Genomic DNA, 25750 nt, shown 5'->3' on the forward strand with positions numbered 1-25750 from the left:
TCCTAAATGTGGAAAGCACCATTTCATGGGCTGAGATCCTAAGGCAAGCACATCACCAGTTTTCATATCTCTCTGCTCAGTGTTGATGTAATGGACCAGCTGTCTTCCTCTTTCTCCATGACTATACCTCTTTCAACAATATTCCTAAATAAACTCCCTCTTCCTGAAGTTTTGCCTATCATGCATTTGATAACGATAGTGACATTTCCATAAAGGCAATTAATACTAATTAACCCTAATACTTATCTGTGCCTTTATATAGGTCATTCAACCACTACTAGGTTAAACTATACTGTACAACAAATGGACTTAACAAATAAATACAAAATATTCAACAAGTATGGAATAAACATTTTTCTCAGTGGTCCCTATGAACTTCTCTAAAACTGGCCACATTCTAATCAGAATAGGGAATCTGGAGGGAACTTTGAGATAAACATGCTTGGGTCTGAAGTGGGAAAGCCAGCTCTTTTTTTTTTTTTTTTTTTTTTTTTTTTTACTAGACAGGGTTTCTCTGTGTAGCCCTGGCTGTCCTACAACTCACTCTGTAGACCAGGCTGGCCTTGAACTCAGAAATCTGCATGTCAATCCGACTTAGCAAAACTCCATGTGAGTCTATCTCAGCTGACATCGCACTGCCAATCAGCCCCAGTCCGAGGAAGCGACAAAAAGCCCCAGCAAGCCCCAGCAAGCCACCAGAAGATTTTTGACGCATTTCTCTCTATGGAGTTCCAAAAAATGGAGCTCAACTATGCAAGGCAGACTGATACATGTATGTTGTTAGCAAAGACTCCTTCATCATGTGTCCTTTCACATGCTTGCTTTAGCAGAACATCCTTTCACTTGTGCCTGCTTCAGGGAAACACTCCTTCACGAGTCTGCCTTAGTCTTTCACGGGTGTCCACTTTAGGAAAGCACTCCTTCATGTGCTTGCCCCAGCAAGACCCCATCCAACACAACTGACTTTCCAAAGAACCCTTAAGTTTCCACTTCAGGAAATGGAAGAGGCAACTACGGCATCTGTAGAAGAAAGACAAACAGAAACCAAATCGAATCAGAGTTTCTGTAACTCTCAGTGTAATCCCAGAAAGGAATTAGCACCATTCATGGGTCACAGGCAACAAGATCAGTGTGTCTCTCCCTCAAGGGTGAGGCACATAACTTGGGTTGGCTTCTAGTAGCACTACGTCAAAAGAGCTTAGAGAACAGACCAGCTTTCCATCCTTGAGACAAGGTGAGACCAAGACGCCAAGAACAAAAACCGATACTCTCCTGTCAGAAACTATCCACACCACATTCATCACTCACTCACACAATTGGCCACCCAGCCACTCAAACCCTGGTCTCCATTCGTCTTGGGAGGCAGAATCAGACAACTAGATCCTCTGCTGTTAGCATCTCAATGCAGAGTGAGAAGGCTCCTTGTCAGGCATCTTCTTTCCAACACTTAAGAGGGCTTCTTAAGGACTGGAGAGGTGACTCTAGGTGTTAAGGGCATCCAACTGCTCTTCCAGAGGTCCTGAGTTCAATTCCCAGGAACCACATGGTGGCTCACAACTATCTGTAATGGGATCTGATGCCCTCTTCTGGTGTCTCTGTGGAGAGCAACAGTGTACTCATATACATTAAAAATTAAATAAATAAATAAATAAGTCTTAAAAAATATTTTTAAAAAGACATGTTAAGGGCTAGAGAGATGGCTCAGCGGTTAAGAGCACTGACTGCTCTTCCAGAGGTCCTGAATTCAAATCCTAGCAATCACATGGTGGTTCATAACCATCTGTAAGGAGATCTGATGTCCTCTTCTGGTGTGTCTGAAGACAGCTACAGTGTACTTACATATAATAAATAAATAAATCTTAAAAAAAAAAAAGACACGTTGAAAAAAGAAAAAAGAAAAAAAATAAAGAGGGCTTCGGCTTCTCAAGAGACCTATCTTCTTTTTTTTTTTATTAGATATTTTCTTTATTTACATGCAAATTTCTCCTTTCCCAATTACCCCTCCAAAAAACAAACAAAGAAACAAACAAAAACAACAAAAACAAACCCCTGTTGCCTCCCCCCTCCCCATGCCTGCCACCCACCCTCTCCCACTTATTGGCCCTGGCATTCCCCTACACTGGGGCACAGAACCTTCACAGGGTCAATACCCTCTCCTCCTATTGATGATCGAATTTACAATCCTCTACTGTACATGTGCTGCCAGAACAATCAGACCCACCATGTGCAGTCCTTGGTTGGTGGTTGAGACCCTGGGAGTTCTGAGGGTACTAGTTAGTTCATATTGTTGTTCGTCCTAAGGGGCTGCAAACCCCTCAGCTCCATAGGTCCTTTCTCTAACTCCTTCATTGGGGACCCTGTACTCAGTTCAATGGATGAGACCTATCTTCTTTAGACCTTAAAAAAGTTCTTCCTCAAGAAGCCAATATTTATTTATTTACATCCCAAATGTTGCCTTCTTCCTCGTCCCCCCTTGAAGAGTTCCTCCCCCATTCCTTTGCCTCTGAAAGAACACATCCAGGTTTGATTGATTGTGTCAAGCCATTGTCTTTATCATTTGGCACTGAAACTATATTGGCATCTTGTAAATTGTGATCTTATTATTATATAAACCTAATTAGATAATTAAGCCTTAAGAGGTATGCATTACTGGGTACTAGGTGCTAGATAAATGATTGTGGGAGTGTGTAAGGCATTGCATGTGAGTGAGATGTTGTTGCTAGCTGGAAGAAAATAGCAAGAGCTGATGGGACATAGTGTTTTGGCCGGAAAGTACTGGCACTACAACATGGTCCGGCGGGAAAGAGAGTTTACAGACTGGATTCATTTTTTAATATTTCTCGCCAAAGGGAGGCTAATCTCTTTTAACAAGAATTGATTTCAGTATACAGACTCCCCCCCTAGGAGCGTCCGTCAGAAGGATTTGATCCATTTTGGTGTCCAGGATATTGTAGTCATTCCAGACCTCTCTGGGCTCAGTGGTCAGCATGGGGCCCTGGAATGGTTTTAGGCGCTATTTCCCTACATCCTCCTGACTGGCCAGGGAGTTCTGAGTCCTGTGGTATGTATAGGATAATCTCGCTGGGGCCTCAATATATCCAGGTAAGAAAGTTATAGACCACCATAAATATAAGGCCAAAGTAGGGTCTTTTGTCTAAGCCAGTGACCAAGAGCAGGCTACCGCCTCAGAAAACCCTTGGCATAGAAGTTCATGGTTACAATGTTTATAAAGGCAAGAACCACAAAACCACAATGTCAGGTGGAAGTGAGGAGAAAGCGGTAACATATTTGCTTAGACTAAACAGTCAGCAGATTGTTCTGGCTGTGCACCTGGTCAGGGTCACCAAAAGGCTGGAGAATGTGGCCAGGTGGCTCTGACTGTTCAGGGGGGTGAGGGCTGAAAGCAGGGAGCAGGCACAGCTGGAGTCAAGGATGGGATCAGGACAAAGTAACAGTCCTTTGGTCACATCAGTGCCCATTCAGAAATACAGGCATTTTAAAATGTATTCATTCGACGGGCAGTGGTGGCGCACGCCTTTGATCCCAGCACTTGGGAGGCAGAGACAGGCGGATTTCTGAGTTAGAGGCTAGCCTCAAAAACACAAACAAAAAAACAAAACAAAAAAGAATGTGTTCACTCTCCAGTTCAATCCCTTTTCCTGAAAGCTGCATGATTTCATTTTTCCCTACAACTAAGTAAAATATCTCTGTGCATCCCAGGGGTGAAACTAAGAGAGAACACAGTAGACTGCTGTGCGGTGATTCTTGTCACGGACATTATTGCTAAGTTGGCATCCTGTATCTTAAGTTATTCTATTTGTGAAGAATGTGCTCCTTTGGGAATGTGTGTGTGTGTTAATTTTAGGGAAGTTAGAACTCTGCCATGAGAGACATTGTAAGAGACTGATAAACTTACAAGTCAGCATGTAGCTGACTCAGTTTTTGGAATGGCAATTATGTGTAGGCATAGGGCCCCTGGCCCATGGGGGTAGTGTTAATACTGCTACATTTCCACCACTGTTTAGAGTGGAAGGCCCCTTCAGGTTTCTGTCCTTTCTCCTGTCTTTAATAAAGCTTTCTGTTGCTTTTCATGTTCCATCAGGTATTGCATCTTCAGTTTTCTTTCTGGAACACATCTAATTAATTTTTCATCGTTTAGAGTCTGCCATGCTTGGCAGTTGCTCTATTCTGGTATGTCTGAACAAGATAATGTTCAAGATATGGACCAAATCATCAAACAGCCTGCACAAAACCGAGAGAGCAAACATAACGGGAGGATTCTTTCTGTGAGACTAATCCTGAGGCTACAGGACTCAGCCAGTGCGCTACTGCTGAACGAATAGATGCACGGATAAATGGAAACAGGACAGAGTGGGGAGAGAGAGGGGGAGAGAAGGAGAGAGGAAGGGGAGAGAGAGAACACAAATGCAGCAAATTGAGTTTTGACAAAGTCAATTCAACGGCAAAAGAATAGAGTTTCAAAAGGCAGTTTAATAATGACTAGACATTCTAATTTTATCAACTAGTAACAAATGTAGTAGGATTCTCTAGATGAACAAAACTTATAGAATGAATCAATCTCTCTCTCTTTGTGTCTATCTGTCTCTGTCTGTCTCTGTCTGTCTCTCTCTCTCCTCCACAAGGCTGGCTGTCTCAGCTGGTCTTCAGTACACAATCTCACAGAAGCAGGCTCTACTGCCCGTGAAGGAATGGACTTACTTGTGAGAGCGAGAGCAAGCAGAAATGGAGAACAAACAAGCCCCCTTCTTCCACATCCTTTCTACAGGCTGCCACCAGAAGGTGTGGCTCAGATCAAAGACGGATCCTCCCACCATAAAGATCCAGATTATAAGTGGGTCTTCCCTCTTAAAATGATTTCATGATTGATGAAAAATCAGTCACAGTGGTGCCCAGCCATTTGGGTTCTAGTTAATTCCAGATGTAGTCAAGGTGACAGTCAAGAGCAGCCTCCCCAGTGGACACACTGTAACATATTCAGATGCGGCTGAATCTCTCAGCTGTAAGAAGGAGTGGGTATGGCATGGGTGAACCTTGAAACTGCTGTGCTATGTGACATGGCGTAGTCACAGAGGCTCCCAGGGTATTGATTTTTTCTTCTGTGAAAGATAAAGATTACTTCCATCCTTCTAAGCATGGAATCCAGTCTCCCCACCATCAAGCTAAGTGTGGAATCTGGTCTGCCCACCATCAAACTAAGCGTGGAATCTGGTCTGCCCACCATAGATCGAGCTAAGTGTGGAATCCAATCTGCCCACAATCGTGCTAAGCATGGAATCCGGTCTACCCACCATCAAGCTGAAGACCTTTCACCAATAGAGGTTTCTAAGACCTTTGTCAAACACTGTAAGCCTAGTTTGGTGGCACACACCTTTAATATCAACACTCGAGGCAGAGTGAGTCCCTGTGAGGTCTAAGCCACCCTGAACCTTAGTTTGGATCCCCAGTAATCACACAAAAGTCCAGCACTGAAGAAGCAGTGAAAGTTTCTGTGTCAAAAACTGTCAACACACGCACACACACACACACCACACATACACACACATGCACACAAGACACACACATGTACACACACACACACAAGACACACACATTTACACATACACACTCACACACACACACACACACACACACACACACACACAGCATATTGGGGCAGTAGCTGCATGAGCTGTTTTTACATCTTGCTCCTACTCCAGCAAGTGTACGATTTTGTGCTGGCACTAAGGCTCTGCAAAACAACCAGAGACTGGGTCTTTTGACCCTTCCACACTGAGTTTGCTCCAAGTAGCCTTGATTCTTGGGGATGTTTTTGTGCTTCCATATACATTCTAGAATTTTCTTCTAACTCTGGTTCTCTACCTCAGTGAAAATATGTCATTGGAATTTTGGTGGAGATTGTGTTAAATCTGTAGGTGGCTTTCAGGACTGTAGCTGTCTCCACAATATTAACACTGTCAACCTAGGAGCATGGGAGGTCTTTCCATCTCTAATGCTCTCTCCAATTTCTTCAGTGCCTTGGAAATTTCACTGTTGAGTTCTTTCACCTCTTGGGTAACAGTGAGTCCTGGGTATTTTAATTAATTAACTATAATAATATTATTCCCACTTGTGATTTTTTGACAGAAATGCTCCCACATATTTATGAATTTTGGTGTATATCCTACTGTAATGCTGAGAATGTTTATCAGGTCCAATAGTATTCTGGTTTAGTCTTCAGTCTGTCAAACATAGGATCGTGAAGCCTGTAAGTAGGGATACTGTGACTTCTTCTCTTTCTGTTTCTACTCTCTTTTCTTTCTCATGTTTCATTGCTCTAGCTGAGGCATTGAATATAATATTGAATAAAGAGAGTGGAGAGATTGGGTTCCCTTGCCAATTTCCTTGATTTTGGAAACAGCTCTCTCAGGATTTCACTATTTAGAACCACCAGCTGTGGATAATTCATATAGAGCCTTTACTTTTTAAAATATGTATTTGTTCATATGAATGCTCTGTCTGCATTTGCACCGGAATGCTAGTAGAAGACATTGGATCCCGCCATGGATGGTTATGAGCCACCATGTGGTTGCTGGGATTTGAACTCAGGACCTCTGGAAGAGCAGCCAGTGCCCTTAACCGCTCAGCCATCTCTCCAGCTCACATACATAGCTTTCATTGTGATGAGGCATGTCTTTCTCTTCCAAGCTTCCCTAGGGATTTCATCATACAGGGATGCTGGACCTGTAGCTCCACTCTAGAGCTTAGAAGTCCTCAGGCTCCGTCAGTGACCAGCACCTCAGTGACCAGCACCTTAGTGACTAGCACCAACGCTCACTTACCCGGTGGCCCCACCCGGTGGCCCCAGGCTCAGTGTGCTCAGCCTCCATAGTAATTATCAGCTGGCCAGGTATGCTCCACCTGGCTGGGGGCCATATCTCCCACGTTCTTGCTCAATTGGAGCCTTCTGCTGTCCATAGCTTTGGCCTGTCAGTGCTTGGTTCTCTGTAGTGCCTGGCCTTCTCTTGCCGATGGCCTTCCCTCTCACTGGAGCTGTAGCAAGCTGAACAGGGCCTTGATTTGTGATTGTCCCATGATTTCAGGCCCTGAAGATAGTTAAGACTGCAACACTAGCTTCTCTCTCAGGATGAAACCTGGCCCTCAAAGTCACATGGATTTATCTTCACCACTGACCTGTCTGGGAGAAGGGTCACTGGCTCACCAAAACCTCAGGCCTCTGGCCTTGTCCCAGGGGCTTATATTTTGAAAGTAGCTGCTGTCTCTTCCCTGCTGCCTGTGTCTCTGGCCCTTCCTCTGCTCTTCTCAGGTGACCTTCCATCTCCCCTGTCTGTTTCGGAGCTCTTCCCCTGTGACTCTCTCCCCTCTCCCTGACATTCATGGTGACACTCTCATGTAGTCCACGTCACCTGTCAGTCCAAGGGTTAACACGTTCTTCTTTTTAAAAAGTCATGAGAAATAAAGGTGAGGGTGAGCTTGCCATGCAGCCCAGCAACTGTGCTTCTGAGTGTGTGTCATCCTGATTTGAAAACCTATGTCCACACAGGACCTAAAAATAAACTCATAGCAGGTTTTTTCTTCCATAACTCTCAAGCAGAGTAATCAGTAAGTATGTCCTTCAATAGATGGACACATAGACAAACTTATAGTATATCCTTGTAGTGGGATGTTCTTTAGCTATCAAAATAAATGTTCTATCAATTAATCAAATCTGGTACATTTTAAATGTATGTTACCAAGAACTATCACCATTACGACTTTGAAGCTTACAATGTGTGTGGTTCATCTGTTGGGCATTCTGAAAAGGTAAATCTGTATGACAGGATCGGGCCAGTGGTTGCCACGGGATTTGGAGTAGCTAGGGCAGAGTAAGCAAAACATAATGTATTTTTTTTTTAAGTAGCGATGATTATATGCATAACAATAACCAAATATGTGATTTTTATATCCTTTAAAATTAGCAGAACTAGGACCTGGAGGAGTAACTGAGAGGCTGAGAGCTCTTCCTGCTTTTCAGAGGATCAAAGGCTCTCACCACTCATGCCATTCACATCGTAGCTGCCTGTAACTCCATTGCCAGGAGATTCAAAACCTTCCTCTGGCCTCTGTGGGCACCTGCACTGACCACCACGGCTACCACATTGATAAACTTAAATCAATTCTTAAAAAAGAAAGTTAGAACAAAGAGTGAATGTTATTGTAGCAATTTTTACAACCTTATACTCTTCCCCAGCTGTCTTAGTTAGGGTTTTACTGCTGTGAACAGACACCATGACCAAAGCAACTCTTATAAGGACAACATTTAATTGGGACTGGCTTACAGGTCCAGAGGTTCAGTCCAGTATCATCAAGGTGGGAACATGGCAGCATCCAGGCAGGCATGGTGCAGGAGGAGCTGAGAGTTCTACATCTTCATCTGAAGGCTGCTAGCAGAATACTGACTTGAGGGAGCTAGGATGAGGGTCATAAAGCCCACACCCACAGTGACACACCTACTCCAACAGGGCCACACCTTCTAATAGTGCCAGTCCCTGAGCCGAGTATATGTACACCATCACACCAGAGAAGAGCACGCCAATTGGTTATCCAAAAATCAAGTGGTCAACCTTGAAAACATACATACAAGGAACCATATACAGATTAGTCAGGTTATATTTAGGAATATATACATAGCTATGTAAGCATACATAGAAGTATGTAACAGCAGTGAATGGGGGGGGGGAGACCACGAAGCTGAAACTGAGCAAGGGGGGGTATGTGGGGATCTGGAGGGAGAGAAGGGGAGGGCAAATAAACTCGCTTCAGGTGGTTTGGAGAGAAGAGAGGTCTATGATGGAAGACAGGCTGTGAGAAAAGAATATAGCACATCCGGGCAGTGGGGAGAAAGGAGGCGTTGACCTCACTTTGGAATGAGTGAAGACTGAGACTGAAGGAATCGAATTGCATTGGTAACTTCCTCACCTGCTGGTATGTAAACATCCCCGTATTGGTTCAGATTCATCCTGGAATAAAGTAAATGGATGCCGAGCCCTGGAAAGCAAGTTTCTCTGACTGTTGAAGGGCGAGGTACAAGCCGCAAGCAGGCAAGACTCAATGGTCCCTAGTGATCAAGGAGTATGTGCATTTGAGCAGGTGGCAACACACCCAGATAGTTCCTCGCCAACTCAACAGAAAAGACCAAGAGGTCAAGAAAACCTCGTAGCTTAGCACAGCTGACAGCAGCTTAGCTCCTAAGGGCACTCTCTGATGGAAGGAACTAGGGTTCCTTGTTGAAATGGCTGGCTCTGAAGATGAGGCCAGGGACACATGCAGTATGCTAGTCTCACCTTGTGGGTCCAGAAGGGAAGGTAGCTCTTCAAAAGAAACCACAACGAAATGTGTTAAGGAATAGCAGGTTCAAGAGGAAGAGTTTCCAGTGGTCCTAACTGGAACAGTGGTACAAAACAGAACAATCACCCAAAGTGTAAAGCAAATGTCCATGAGTTCACACTGGTACAAAAAGGTGAATACTTGAGTAAATCAGGGAGAATATACACACTTCTTGTGCAAAGGGATTGGCTACAACTTCCACAGATGCCCCACTGTCTCAGAGGTCTCCTAACCGCAGTGAACAGTGAGGGAGCAGTGAACAGTGAGGGAGTCCTCCCAAGGAACCAGCATAGAATATAGCATGCTCCGAGAGATACGGGAAATCCCTGAAGTCCCTGGCACAGTCTAAGTCCACAGCACGGAGACGCTCACATACCCGTGTTAATGCAGCACTGCTCAGGCTAGCTCAAGATAACGAACGGCACAACCGACACATCTGTCAGCTGATGAATGGACAAAGAGAACGAGGTATGTGCATGCAATGTTTTAGTCAGCCACAAAGAAGAATGAAATATCATTTGCAGGAAGCAGATGGACTTGGATGAGCATGTTAAGTGAGGTAAGCTACACTGAGAAAGGCAAGTATCCAAGGTTTCCTCTCACGCAGAATCTATCTGATAGATGCCTCTGCTTCAAACTATTATGTAAGGCTGGGCGGTGGTGGCGCATGCCTTTAATCCCAGCACGTGGGAGGCAGAGGCAGGCGGATTTCTGAGTTCGAGGCCAGCCTGGTCTACAGAGTGAGTTCCAGGACAGCCAGGGCTGCACAGAGAAACCCTGTCTCAAGAAACCAAAAAACAAAACAAAACAAAAAACAAACGAACAAAAAAACAAAAAAACACAACAACAAACAAACAAACAAAAAACCTATTATGTAACATCAAACACATATACCATTTACACGCTGGTGTTATACAGATGCTATGTTACACAATCTATTATAGCTTTTAGACAGTATAATACAGACTCTCATATACACAGACTATAAAGTCATTTCAATAGTTGTTCACCAGTTATGACCAGGTGCACTAAGCAAATGTGCAATGTTAGGGAAAGGGAGCCGGCGACAAACGTGTGCGGGACAGCACTGATTTGCAAATGTTCTAAAAAAGCCACAACTGTGCCAAACAAAGCTGTTTCTAAAGAGGACCTTACTTCTCATTTAGGCGCGAGCATTCACGGGGATATGGGTGAAGGAGACAGACCCTTTGGCGGCCTCTGTGGGCCTGGGCTCTGCAAGCTCAGAAGAGCTGCTGGCCTCTGGGTGAGAGGAGCAAGCACAGGGGTCAAGGTTTAGAGATTTCGCTATTAATAACAAACCAGACACAAACAGGAAACAGCTGCGACCATCGATGCCCAAAGGCATTTGCATGGCTTGCTGACAAGCCATTCAGCTCTCTTCGCTTCCTCTCTGGACTTCTCTCAGTCTCCCCCTCTCTCTCCCTCCGTGGCTTTCCTAGTTCTTCTCCTTGTTACTTTCTTACCCTCCACGCCCTTCTCTACACCATTCTTTTTCTCTCTTCCATCTGACCCTTCTGGGGCTTTCTGCATACTTTTTCGCTCAGATAGCTAGTGCGGGCAGAGGCTCAGACACTCGAGTCAGAAACCACAGACTCTCCCACCTTACACCTCTGTAGTAGAATTGTGTCTCTGCAGTGCCTTCAAGGTAGCCCAAAATATTACATATTTTTCACTTTCTGATCTACGGTAACCTTTCACTAGAACCTTTCCTGTCGTAGTTCCTCAGACGGAGTTGGCTCTGCTCTGCAGCTCAAGAGGGTGACACACAGCGGTTAAGACATCCCAGCCCTCTTGTCTGGTTTTCTACTGCCCAACAACTACCCCCTGGCCACCTCTTTATCCTAAAATATAAGCCTGAGGAAGAAAGGGTGGCAAGAATCCAGACGTGCTCTCAGCAAGATACATGAGGGGAAGAGGCAAGAGCGTGTCCTGAAGGGTGGCTGGTGTGGTGGTTTGAAAGCAAATGGCCCACGCAGGCCCATAGGGAATGGCAGCTTTAGGAGGTGTGGCCTCGTTGGAGTAGGTGTGGTCTTTATGGAAGAAGCGAGCCACGGGAGGCAGGCTTTGAGGTATCAGGTGCTCAACCCATGCCTTGTGTGGAAGTCACTTACTTACCGCCTCTGCGGATCAAGACGTAGAACTCTCAGCTACCTCTCCAACACCACCCCGTCTGCCTGCACTCAGCCGTGCTTCCCGCCATGACGATAATGTCTGATAATGATAATATAAGAGTTGCCATGGTCATGACATCTCTTCACAGCAATAGAAACCCCAACTAAGACAGCTGGTCTAGGGGAAGGGCATTTCAGAGTCTTAAATTCCTGCTGGTTGGTTTTGGGTGCTGATATTGGGAGAATGTTCAAGGTACTAGGCAATGGCTGCTGTCTTCTTTTAAGGTTCCACTGAGAACCAAAGTTCGACTCCAACCAAGCTCCACCTGGAGAACCAATGAATTTATTGGGGTTACTTAGAGTGTAGATGATGGGTTACTACACCAACATGTAGATGAACCCCAGAACAGCCTCACTGGAAAGTCCTCAGCCTGCATGGAGGATGCCTTTCCTGAGAGCTGCTGAGTCCCTCAGACTTCTCCAGCCTGTGGACTCTTTTCAAGGAGACGACCCAGCCTCCATCCGGGTTAGGTGTAGCACTCAATGCGGACAGTGCACGCCTGACAATGGCCACTAGAGGGTGCCAGAGCACGAGGTTGGCAAACCCAAAAAGAGCATCTTCTGTAGCCCGGAGAATCCTTAGCCTGCCAAGAAAGAGACCATAGATAGGTAACAGGCGACATGGAACCTCATTTGACTAGCCATGGCGTAGGAGAAGCAGCCTTGGAGTATAATGGCGGAGTGACTCCCTACTTCACTCGGGGACAATAACTGAGGCTTGAGGCTCAGAACTGTGAGTTCAGAGAGGAAACTGCTTAATGGATAACTGTGAAACAAATACTTTCTGCTTCCAGGAACCCCAGTTGACTCTCTTAGATAAGTAACAAGAAGCACTGGGCAGTAAAGTGGTAAGCGATAAGAGAGAGGTGTAGGGCCTCCAAGAAAGCAGTCAGGAGCATGCTCAGATGAGAGCAGGTCTAGAAACAAGGGGAGGTGAAAAATTGTCCTTCCAAGCATGGCATGGAGAGAATGGTGGGCAGACATCTAAGGCTTAGCCGTGGGGCACAGGAAGGGGAAGCATGTGGAGTCCAAGAGAAGAAGCCCGAATACTCAGAATCGCCGTCGTGTGTGAAAACAGTATTATAAAATTGATCTGATAACCTGGAAGCCGACATTGGGTTATTAAAGCCATATAACAATCCAAGGAAATTTATATGCACATGTGTGATAGGAGAATTTTTGAGTACAGAAAAGAGTAAAATCTTGTTGCAGTTCTTAAATTACTTAGGGCACATAGATGGTGCTTTTAGGCTAGAATTAAAACAAAACAAAATCAAACAAAAGAACAACAACAACAACAAAACATGATTGAGCAGGCATGTGGTAGTGTGTGCATTTAATCTCAGCATTCAGGAGACAGAGACAGGCAGATCTCTGAAATTCCAAGGCCAGTTTGGTCTACTTGGTGAGTTCCAGAGCAGCCCGAGCTACATAATGAGATCCTAAATAATATGTGAATAATATATATGAATAAATAAGGTACACAGTTTTCAAATTGTGTTAAGAAAAAAAAAGTTTAGCTGGGCAGTGGAGGCACACGCCTTTGATCCCAGCACTTGGGAGGCAGAGGCAGGTGGATTTCTGAGTTCGAGGCCAGCCTGGTCTACACAGTGAGTTCCAAGACAGCTCAGTTCTACACAGAGAAACCCTGTCATGAAAAACCAAAAAAAAAAAAAAAAAAAAAGTTTAAAAAACCTACTTCAGGGACTAGAGAAATGGTTCAGTGGTTAAGATCACTGGTTGCTCTTCCAGATGTCCTGAGTTCAATTCCTCCCAACTATGTGGTAGTTCATAACCATCTATAATGAGATGTGGTGCCCTCTTCTGGCATACAGGCAGAACACTGTATACATAATAAATCTTTTTTTTAAATTGTGATTCAGAGGAATATCTTTTTATAAAATACAAAACATCAAAAAATAAATATTTAAAAATTTTAAAAAGAATTCATCACTTCAAATAATTCATCAAAGGCAGAAGGAAAGAAAGAATGAGGAGAGAGAGATTGGGAGGGAGATGGAGACAGAGATGGGAGGGAGATGGGAAGGGAGAGAGAGGGAGGGGGAACAGTGAGAAAACAAGGGGAACAGGAAATATGGTATCAAGAGAAAGCTTCTGCGGCGAGAAGCGAGTCAAATTTAACCCTATTAAAATACAGATGCTTACGGTTAGCTTACGGTGGTGCACATCTGTAATTCCAGGACTAGAGAGGCAGGGTAGTGAATCTCTGTGTTTGAGACTAACCTAGTCTACCAAGCAAGTTCCAGGACAGCCAGGGCTACACAGAGAAACCCTGTCACAAAAAAACAAAGCAACAACAAAAAAGTCAACTGTCCTGTAAGAGGGACATCATAGAACAAACAATATGGAGATAAGGAAAGCTATGCCAGTGTGTACTGAGGCTGTGAAGCAAGAGTGGCCATGCAGACGCAACAGGATGCTGAACGGGCATTTCTTAGTTCTACTGAGGCCTAAATGCTAAAATCAATGCAGTGTGTACTCAATGCCCAACTGCCATGGTCTCAAAGCTCCGCCCACACACATCTCATGCTGACATCGAATTGTCAATGTACAGTATTAAGAAGAAGACCCTGAAGAGGTGATCAGGCATTGAGTGAATTAAGGTCACAATTGTGGGAGTGGCTTACCAAGTGGGCGTGGTTTGTGTGGGGCCAGGTTTGTGGAGGAGGGTCCTGTGAACAATACATTTGCTTCTCTCTGCCCTTCGCCAGGGGTAAAGCTGGAAGAAGACCCCAGCCAAGTGCTGGTTAACGAATCTTGGGACTTTGCAGCCTCCAGAGTCACAAGCCAACTAAATTTCTGTTGTTTATAAATGATCCGGCCTGTGACATTCTGTAACAGCAGTCCAATCTGAAGTGAGGGGTCAGACCCCCGCTGGATATTCTAACACTGTCACTCCAGTCTTAAAGTTGGTATAGGAAACTGGCACACGACGCAGACTTGTCTCACTCTCCTTGATGACTTTCCTTCGCCCGGCAAAGAGCGCTTTGTGTGGAGAGCTTGATTGGCATCTCTGGCATCAGGGGAGTCCGTGTGCTATGTGAAAAGTCTTGGCCAGATTAGCTTAAAGCAACCAGGTTGAGAGAGAAGAAGCTACCACGGGTGGTAGAGGCAGCGAGGCAATGTGCACCCTTCTTATGGTTTATTTATTTACTTCTGCATGTTATGTATATGGATGTTTTGTGTGGGTGTGCCTCTGCACGTCAGAAAAGAACACTGGATCCCATGAGACTACAGGTACAGAGGGTTGTAAACCACCGTGTGGGTGTTGGAAATTGTACTCGGGACCTCCAGAAAAGCAGCCAGTGTTCTTAATCATGAGCCATCTCTGCAGCCCTAATGTGGATGCTCCTTATGCACAGAAATTGAACCGCCTTAAGTGGGGATGGGGCAAGGGAGCTGACCTGCGGTTATACAAAAGAATCTCTTCTCCATGAGTCTCCAGCAGAGATGAAGGCTTCTGTTCCTGTAATCCCCTGGAGTAAGGGCAGAGGGCAGAGGACCACTAGGGAGGTAAAACCCACTGGGGTTGCTCCTGAGAAACCCCCAAAACTGCTCCTCAGGAGAAAGTTGACTAGGAGCCTCAGATCCTGGGCAGCTGTGCATCTTTCTCAAGCCCTGGCCCTGGAGAGAGAAGGTAAATGAAGAAGGCAGAGGGAGGGAGGGAGAAGAGAGTTTGGGATCTTTATTTTTACCCAGGACTGGACCTATAAACTCCAGGCCAAAAGCAAAAAAAAAAAAAAAAAAAAAAAAGAAAGAAAAAAAGAAAAAAAAAAGAAATTTAGACATCCTGTACCTTGCCCGATGTGAACAATTGTGACGACATAACAAAACAGCAGCTGCAGCAGCAACTCTAATGACAGGAGGCATCCACGGTTACAACAGTGAGGTCAGGTGACAGGAGGAACGCAGGGTTACAACACTGGAGACCACGTGGCCCAGCAGGCATGGCATTGTGGGCAGCAAAGCCTGGTGGATGATTACTAGGAACCAAAGCAAGAGACTGCATGTTTCTACAGGTGGAGATTGGACTCCAGGTCAAGGTCAACTCTGGGCAGCTTCCAGAGAAAACCATACATCCACATGCTAGTGACTGTGGGGACATAGTTTGCAGACACCCTGTAGGGGACAGCATACAATAAGGGACTGCCTGCAGTAGGCAGGGATGGAGACATCTCAGTAGCACACGGCAGCTCTTTGTAAAAACAGTTGTTCCCATTTCTCCTAACCTTAGCCTTGGACAATGGCTGTATAGATTTCATTTATGCGTGACTGTTTTCAGTTGGCCTTGGTGTTCATATTTATCCTATTATATCTGACTTTCCTACTTCTTTCTCCTTCTGCTCTGGGGAATTCTGTGAAACTAGATGTTCCCTGATGTAATGATTCTTAAACAATTAAAAATTGAGGCATCGGGCATAGCACAGCACAGACCTAATGGCCCAGGTCCATGCTGTGTGTTCTCATCTTGGAAACAATGTAATAACTGCACAATGGTAGTTCCAGATTAATGCTTGACTTGCAAAGAAAGTTTGAAGAAATTATTAGAAAATGAAATAGAGCCAAGATTGGGACTCCAAGAAAGGAAAAAACTATTGAAGTTGTGAAATAAGTTGCACAACATTTGAGAGTGGTTCCTGGATAAGCAAGTATAGAATATGTAAAATTTTATATTAGAGAAACTAAGTTAAAACGCTGGGACTCTCAGGAGAGTCATTGTGCCCAATGTGCAGATACAGAAAGCTAGCAGAACTACGGAGTTAAGGGTTAACTTGATTCTTCCTGGGCACTGCCTGGCAGCTTTGCCCACGTTATTTACCATTAGAGCTTCACAAGAAAATGCAAGTAGCTGACCTCCGAGCTCTGAGTTCTGAAATTTAATAAGTTAAAGTTTAAATAATGATAAGTTTGCAATTATTTTTTTGGCTATAGGCCTGGGAATAGGGAAGCTTGAAAGTTTGGGGAACAATTGTAATTCTTGATTCATTGTGGGATGTGGTTATTCTTTTGAATTTGATTTGGCAATGATTATATAATGTCTTTTTTTTTAACCTGCTTTTGGAGTATCAATAAAAGACTGGGGCAAAAAAAAAAGACTAGAGAGCATGAGGAGAGCGAATGCAGAGAGCGAGTAGTGAGCATGGAGAGAGGGAGGGAGGAATCTGTGAGGTGAATGTGGAGAACAAATGAGGAGTGAGAGAGAGCGAGCATGAGAGTGAAGAGAGAATGTGAAGTGTGTATGGAGAGTGTGTGTGAGTGAAAGGAGAGTGCACGTGGTGTGTGTGAGAGATGTGTGTGAAGAGTGTGTGTGAGAGTGAAAGGGGAATGCACAGAGGTGTGCATGAGTATGAGACTTCAAGAAAAGTGCATAGGAGAAAAGCAGAGTGCGCAGGAGAATGCAGGGTGTGTGCAGCCTCAGGCTGCGAGTGAATGAGCAAGCAAGGAAGGGAGCAGAGAATGAGAGAGAATGGAGAGAAACTTTAAGCTTTGAAAAATTGCCTGTCAGCTTGTACCCACAAAAGTAGTCTGTGTATATTTATTATGCGCCTTCCAGGTATCCCTGCTTCCAGTTGAGAACTCCGATCCTGTGTCGAGGCTAGACCCCAGCACACCCTCTACTGTAACATTCAGTGGGACAGTGACAGTAACTTTAGTCTTCCCACTGTTGTCACACACGGAGGAGGGTGCCATTGCTGGACCTTTGTTGGTGGCTTTGATGGACAGCGACAATCAATCTTCTAACTTCTGTGCTACCACAGTGCCAGAGACATGGGGAATGCAAACATGAAAGAACTAATGGAATTGTAACCAGAAACAGGCAGTGGGTCTATAAAAAAAATGGCTTCTGATAAAACCAACTGCATTTTTTTTTACAGAATTATGAAATCACTCCCTTGTGGGATAGCAGTTAGATTTGATCATAATCGAATCATTTGCCAATCTCTCATGTGACTTTAAATAATTCAGACTGGACTTAAGCACCGGCAGCCACGAAACAATTCAGTGAAAACTGGCTGAGGGTCTGCAGATGAGGAGGACCTGCTGGTAACATGTGAAGCTCCGACTGGTGCTTGACCAGGCTGCTCTCCACATTCAAAATCCGCATTAATACAATAAGTGGACAAGGGAGCCAACTATAAAAGAGCAGCAGCAGCCTGTAATTTGGGGGCCTGCAGTGCCTCTCTGGTCAAAACCTCAAAAAGAGGTATCTCATATCTGGCCTTGGGGTTTTTATTTGATAAAAATATGGTGTCTAGGAGAGGCATTGTCTCCTCATTATAGGGAGAGTCCATTTTAAAACTCTCCCTCCCCCTCCCCACCGTGTGTGTGTGTGTCTGTGTGTATGTGTGTGTATGTATGTATGTGTATGTGCGTGTATGTGTGTGTATGTATGTGTCTGTGTGTATGTGTGTGTATGTGTGTGTGTATGCGTGTGTATGTGTATGTGTGTGTGTCTGTGTTTGTGTCTGTGTGTGTCTGTGTGTATGCATGTGTATGTGTGTGTATATATTTATGTGTGTGTATGTGTGTGAGTATGTGTGTGTGTATGTGTATGTGTGTGTATGTGTTTGTGTGTGTATGTGTGTATATGTGTGTGTATGTGTATGTGTATGTGTGTATGTGTGTGTGTATGTGTGTGTATGTGTGTGAGTATGTCTCTGTGTGTGTGTGTGTGTGTATGTGTGTGTATGTGTGTATGTGTATGTGTGTGTATGTGTGTATGTCTCTGTGTGTGTATGTATATGTGTGTATGTTTATGTGTGTGTATGTGTGTATGTGTGTGTATGTGTGTATGTGTATGTGTGTGTGTATGTGTGTATATGTGTGTATGTGTATATGTGTATGTGTGTGTATGTGTGTATGTGTGTGTATGTGTATATGTGTATGTGTGTGTATGTGTGTATGTGTGTGTATGTGTATATGTGTATGTGTGTGTATGTGTGTGTATGTGTGTATGTGTGTGTGTGTGAGTATGTGTGTGTGTGTGTGTATGTGTGTGTTTGTGTTTAAGCTTCCATAGTAGAAGCTTTTCATTAAGTTCTTTTTCCCCTTCTCCCTCCCCCTCCTCCTCCTCCTCTCCTTTTTTTCTGAGTCAAAGCCTCACTATGCAGCTCTGGTTGTCCTGGAACTCATTGTGTAGACCAGGATAGCCTTGAGCTTACAGAGATCCATCCGTCTCCATTTCCCAAGTGCATGAATTAATGTGTGCACCACTATGTTTGGCTCCATTCAGCTTTTCAAATGTCTTTTTTTTTTAAAGATTTATTTATTATGGATGCAGTGTTCTGCCTGCAATCCAGAAAAGAGCACCAGATCTCATTAAAGATGGTTGTGAGCTACTATGCGGTTGCTGGAAATTGTACTCATGGCCTCTGGAAGAGCAATCAGTGCTCTTATCCTCTGAGCCACCTCTCCAGCCCCATTCCAATGCCTTAAACATTATTTATCTCCCTCCATAATTGTGGGACCCTGAAAGGCAGCCCGTTTTCTGGTTGAGCGACCGGAGACACAGCAGATAACTCTACAAGGGATGGAAGAAAGTTTGTCACATGATCCCAGACACTGGGCTCCTGACACGAGGCCCCAGCTCCATAATTCTGTGGCCATCAGTCACGTAGGACAATGCCCCAAGCCCCTGGTATTCTGTCTGGACTCCACCCCCACAGTTACCTGGCAACAGCCAGGTACGCCTAGCCCACTCTAAAAGGAGCTGCTTGCCCTCTCCTCTCTCTCTTACTTTTCCTCTTGCCTCTCTCTCTCTTGCCCTCTTGCTCCTCATCTCTCCTCATTCCCTTCCCCTCTCTCTCCATGTGGCCATGGCTGGCCTCTACTTCTCTACTTTCTCCCTCTCTCTGCCTCTGCTCCATAACAATAAACGCCTTAAAACAGTAGGCTGCCTCTTTTCATCGGGATCCACCGTGCTGGAGCAACGGAGCAGGTCCTCCTCCAAAGAGCCTTGAGTCTAATCTCCCACAGGAGGCCTCCCTGCGTTCTCAGCCAAGGTCACCACCAAGCCAAGCGGCCCACCTGACCAAGCCGAGGACTCTCCTCCCCACAGGACCCAGCCGGAGGGCTCGCCTCCTGCCCTTTTCCCTTCGGCCCTGGGCTAGAGCCTGCCAGCCGGTCCCCACTCTGTTCTCAGCTCTTCCACAGCATCCAAGAGCCGGAGAACTTGCCATCCCTGGTGTCCGTGCAGGCCCGGGATCCCGATCCAACTCTGGTAGTCTGTGGGAACCTCAGACTGCGCCTCCTCCAACCCCCAGCGGGGTCCTGTGACTTCTCACAGCCCAACACCCACCTGGCGGTGGAGTGGGACGCACGCAATCAAACTTCCCACATCCGCCTCCATGAGCGGCCCTAGCCCTGTGTCAGGCCTGACCTGGGGCACCATTCTAACCCATACATACTCACTCCTGTGTCCTGTTTTCCCAACCCTTCCCTATTTAACCCTTTCTATTCCACTGTTTTCTCCTCCTCCCTCGTGTTCTATGCCCCTAATCTACTTGTGTTCTTCCCTCAAACCTTTCCCTACAGAGCCTTACTATTATTTCCCTCGGTTGTCTTAGTTTGGTTTACCATTGCTGTGATGAAACACCACAACCAAAGAAACTTGGGGATGACAGGGTTTATTCTGCTTACACTTAAGCATCACATCTTATCATCAAAGGAAGTCAGGATAGGAACTCAAGCAGGGCAAGAAAGAACCTGGAGGCAGGAGCTGAAGGAGAGGTCATGAAGGGGTGCTGCTTACTGACTTGCTCCTCATGGCTTGCTCAGCCTTTCTTCTAGAACCCTGGACCACCCACAATGGGCTGCCCCCTCCTATCAACTACTAGTTAAGAAAATGGCATGCTTGGCTACAGCCTGATCTTCTGGAGGCGTTTTCTAACTGAGGCTACGTCCTCTCTGACGACTCCAATTTGTGTCACGCTGACATACAACTAGCCAGTACACAGTGAGAACTCCAGTTTAAACATGCACACTTAATGATTTAAAGCTAACATCTGAGAGAGCATATGTCACGTTTGTCTTCTGGGTCTGGTTTACTTCACCCAGAATAATCATTTTCAGCTCTGCCACTTACCTGTAAACTTCATAGTATCAGTTTTTGAAAGCAGGGTAATATTCCACGGTGCAAGTGCATCACGTTTTCACCATCATCCATTAGTTGGTGGGCATCTAGGTTGTTTCCATTTCTTGGCTATTTGAATAGAGCAGCAGCAAGCATATGGAGAAGCATGTATCTTTGTACTAATTTTTTTTTCAAATATGCTCAAGAGTGGTATAGATGGATCATGGTAGATATTTCTCGATTATTATCCACAAATCAATGGCTGGTAAGGCCTTATAGCTGAAGACCACACAGACCTGAGTTCTAGGACTTGGAGAAATCAAGCTGAGCTGGACCTAGAAGGTTCATCCTTTGTGGTGGTTTGCATATGCCTGTGAATCAGGTCATCATCTGTGGTGGTTTGAATAGGAATGACCCCGGTAGATTCATGTGTTTGAATGTTAGGTCTTAGGGAGTAGCCTTATTAGGAGGTGTGGCCCTGCTGGAGGAAGTGTGACCCTGTTGGAGGAGGTGTGGCCCTGTCGGAGGAGGTGTGGCCCTGTCGGAGGAGGTGTGGCCCTGTTGGAGGAGATGTGGGCTTGTTGGAGGAGGTGTGGCCATGTTGGAGGAGGCGTGGCCATGTTGGAGGAGGCGTGGCCATGTTGGAGGAGGCGCGGCCCTGTTGGAGGCCTTGTCACTCTGTAGGTGAGCTTTGGGGTCTTCTATGGTCAGGCTCTGCCAGTGTAGACCATAATCTCCTCCTGGCGGCCTGAGGGTAACAGTTCTGTTCTGCTGCCTGTAGAACACTCACAGTTCCGACAGCACCAAGTCTGTGTCATTGCTGCCACGCTGTCTACCACGATGAGAATGGACTAAACCTCTGAAACTGTAAACCAGCCTGAAGTGGAACCGTAAGGGTTTTTTGGGAGTCGGTTGTGTTGGACAGAGTTTTGCAAACAGGTGAAGGAGTGCTTTCCTGAGGTGGACACAGGTGAAAGGCTAAGGCAGATGTGTAAAGGGATGTTTCCTCGAAGCAGACACGGGAGAGAGGATGTTCTGCTAAAGCAAACACGTGAAAGGACACGTGATGAAGGATTGGCTAATGATACACATGTATTGGTCTGCCTTACATTGTGTAGTTGAGCTGCATCTGTCAGGACTCCATAGAGAGAAACACACCGAAAACCTTCTGCTGGTGTGCCGCAGTTTCTTGCTGCTTCCCAGGACTCTGGGCTGACTGGCAGAGTGATATCAGCTGAGACAGACGCACGTGCTGAGGCAAGACCTGTGGAGGACACGTGATGTTTGAGGGTATAAATAGGACTTATCAGACAGTGACGTGGGGTGGGAGGAGCTGTGCTTGGTTTGTTTATAGAACTAGCTGTGCAATGCTGTGGGTCTCACATCTTTACTGATCTTTACTCTCCTCCGAGAGGCACAGCCAAGAAATCCTGCCATTCTTGCTGAACCCTCCTACTGACTCATGCCAAGGCTGAGGCCTGGCTGTCTCTGTTAGCTCGTGTCACCCATTGCTAACCTGACTCTACCAAACAGGACTACTGGTGTATCTGTGAAGTGTTTGTGAATGGATGGAGCTGCCGCTGCCTGCTAACCTGTGACCTGCACTGCCGATTTCCAGACAACACAGATGAGAGTTGCTCAAAGAACCTTTCTAAGCAGGTCCACTCCTCCCACCCCCATATCCTTTCTTTTCCACTACCTCTGGTGGGTGGTGGGCTACAAGGGAGGTTAAGGTGTTTAAGAACCATCATTAAAAATAAGGTTTAAAAAAAAATTAAAGTTACACCAGCCCGATTAAAACAGTTGCCCTGGTCACGATGTCTCTTCATAGTAATAAAATCCTAACGAAGACATTGCCTCTTGCCAATGTCATTATCAGTTAGGCTAAATGTGCAAAGTGGCAAAATTAAAGAGACCTATATTTTATAGACATCAACCGGAGACTGTAGATCTGGTGAGCACTAGCTTGGCACAAGTTTTTGGAAGGAGAACCACCTTCTCCTTCAGGGCTCACTCCAGTGTCACAGTGGCCATGATGACACCTTCTAATCTCTGCAGCCAACTGCTAGGGTTCAGTTCCCACCTATGCTGTTTCTGATGTGCAGTTTTTTTTTTTTTTAATTATTTAATGAGTACACTGTGGCTGTCTTTAGACACACCAGAAGAGGGAGTCAGATCCCATTACAGATGGTTGTGAGCCACCATGTGGTTGCTGGGAATTGAACTCAGGACTTCTGGAAGAGTAGTCAATGCCCCTAACCACTGAGCCATCTCTCCAGCCTCCTGATGGGATAGTTCACTTGCCCTGTTTCCTAATCTGTAAAATGAGGATAAAAACAGATCCTTCCACAGTGCTGTTGAAAAGACTGTCAGCAAACAATTACAAGATGCCCAGTGTGGGTAGTTAAAATGTCCAATCAACATTCTCATTCAAGTTTTGAGTAGATATCTGAGGAAAATGTGCAGGACCCTGTTCTCTCCTTCCACAGTGTGGGGCCCAGGAATTGAACTCAGATCACCAGGCTTGGTGGCAAGCCCCTTTTCCTGCTGAGCCATCTTGCTTGCCCTCAGAGTTGGTTTGGTTTCGTTTCAGGTGCTTATCTGGATGGCCTTTCCTGGAGACAAAGTTAAGACATGCTTTATCTTAGGCTGCTCTTGGAGGCAGTGGTGCACACCAACAATCACTTGGAAGGTAGAGGCAAGAGGATCAGAAATGCAAGATCATGCTTGGCAATCTAGCAAGTTTGAGGGCAGCATGGGCTATAGGAGACTGTGTTCCGAAACAAACTGAAAAAGACAAACGATGAATTCATCTTAATACTTGAAACTCAAGGTTACAGTGTTTGTACATAAACTTTTCTCTTTTTTTTTTCTATTTTCTCTTTTCCCCGTGCCAAGGGTCTCGTTTGTGAAAATGCTGACATGAAATCGTTACCATTGTCTCGTCATTCTGCAGTTGGTTCATCTCTTCCGACAGAATCACAGCCGCACCCCTGCCAGCAGCAGGCTCGCTGGAAGAGCTTCAGGGTGATTGGCTTTTACACCCTACCCTCCGGTTTTTTTGTGAGCTCTTTCTCGCTGGAACTTCACAGCCAAATGTTCCTGGAGATCTTGCACAGAGCCATGGCTCCATGTGGCTCCGCTGTTCTAGTTTATTTGCTTCGTGCCATTTTTATGTTTTTTTTTTCTTTATAGCTAAGTAAGATGTTTGTGTTCTTCCAAATTAAACCTATAAAATAAGGTGCAAGCTGGGTGCACACCTGCCAGCCTACTGCTCAGAAGACTGAGGCAGGCAGGAGCCCATCTTGGGCTGCAGTGGGACCCAAGCACCGCCTGTGTTAACAAGGTTTCGAGTGATGATGGTGATGGACTGAATGAGTCTCACCGGGCTGTGGCTTATTCCATACCTCACAGATGAACATCGGGTGGATTCAGCCCTTTTCTACCTCAACAGCCGCATAAGGAATCTTTTGTGTGTGGGTTCCTGTTTTTCCAGCCTTTGAAATCTCAGGGTTCCTCTCTGGTGTCATGGAGACGAGGAAAAAAATCGTCTATAATTTTACTAAGATCCACCATTTCTCCCCATTTCCTTTGCCAGATGTTTGCACGGCTGCTTTTTTAAGGGTAGGATGTGTACAGCGGTGATGGTTTCATTTACATTCTCTCACAGCTCGCGCCCATTTTTTTTCCAGGTCGCTAACAAAAACGTTTCCTTCCTGTGGTGAGAAGCTCTTCTGTAGCAAAGCTCTTTAAGCATCAACTCTTTCACTGTGACAAGTGATGCATATATTTTTCTCACGGCTTATATCATTTTCACTGTGCTTAATATGCCTCTTCCCAAACAAAAGACTTTCATTATGGTTATTACCGGGGATGGGTTGGACATGTGTGTATCACAGTATGACTGTGGAAGTCAGAGGACAACTTGTGAACGTTGATGCTCTCCTTCCACTCTGTAGGCCTTGGGAATTGAACTCAGGTCCTCAGACTTGGCTTCAAGCACCTTTACCTGCTAAGCCATCTTGCCGGCCCACAAATTATTCTTTTTTTTTTCTTTTTATTTCTACCTAGCCATTTCCCCCCCTCTCTACATCACCTAATTTATTGAACCTAGTTCCTTTCAAATTTTGGGACACCCTGAATGTCTTCGTGAGTCCTGTGGGGAAAGGTCTGCTTTTTGTAGGCTAACTTGTGAACAATGTGCAGCTGTGGAGGGCTAAGCATGAATTAATCATGGCGGCCGTGCATGGAATGCAGTGCAATGTATTCTAGCGCCTCTAACTTCTTTACGATCACTAACAGGTGTTCAATGATGTTGGCTAGAAGTTCAAGCTGGGCCCATTACACACTTTCTGGGCCGAATCTTCCTCTTATTGGCTTCCAAATAAATTGTTGCATTAATGCAGCTTTACAAAGCGCCGAGGCTTCACACTGTGGCCACTGGTGGAGCAATTCCTGTAATAAAAATACATATTCTGACACATTGGGAGGCTCTGGGGAGAGCAGATTACATTTGCTTCCCTGGAGTGAGTTAATTAAGAGAACTCAATGAACGTTCTGTTACCACTTCAGCTCTTCTGCCTTCATTTCCTTTACAGGTGCATGGCAACTGCCTGGTGTATAGACTGCGCTTGGTTTTTTGATGCAAGCCCCTGACTCAACTTCAATCTCCTTTTCTGAGGATTATGTGCTTGACTTCGTCTTGGATCACTCCATCTAATTTCCTATACTTCTGGATAGTTCAGGAATATGAGTCCTCTGCTGAAATGTTAAAGGCCATGTCACATATACATGTGTATGTATATATAATTTTCATATAAATCATTTTCTTTAGCCTCACAGTAACAATGAAACAGACTTGCTTCCTTGTCTGACGAATAACTCAAGATTTTAAAACCGTTTGTGTATGACGCCAGTTAAGCAGAGATGTTACAAGACTGTCTCCTACAATCTCCCAGCAGCTGGTGAGAGGTTCTCTGCGGTTGCCCAGAATCCAGTACACCAGCTTACTTTTTCTGAATTTGATGAATTCAGGCACCGTGTTAGAGAGGGAAAATGTAGGCAGGCAGATTATATTGTA

General features: G+C 45.2%; 1 long non-coding RNA gene across 1 annotated transcript; it reads left to right on the forward strand.

Moving 5' to 3' along the window:
- The first annotated feature begins 23631 nt into the window (after positions 1–23631).
- LOC116081916 lies at positions 23632–25523 on the forward strand. Its single transcript, XR_004115087.1, has 2 exons — positions 23632–23697; positions 25269–25523. It is a non-coding gene; the product is annotated as an uncharacterized LOC116081916 (long non-coding RNA).
- Positions 25524–25750: the final 227 nt, after the last annotated feature.

Source organism: Mastomys coucha, unplaced genomic scaffold (assembly GCF_008632895.1).
Source record: "Mastomys coucha isolate ucsf_1 unplaced genomic scaffold, UCSF_Mcou_1 pScaffold11, whole genome shotgun sequence".
NCBI lineage: Eukaryota > Metazoa > Chordata > Mammalia > Rodentia > Muridae > Mastomys > Mastomys coucha.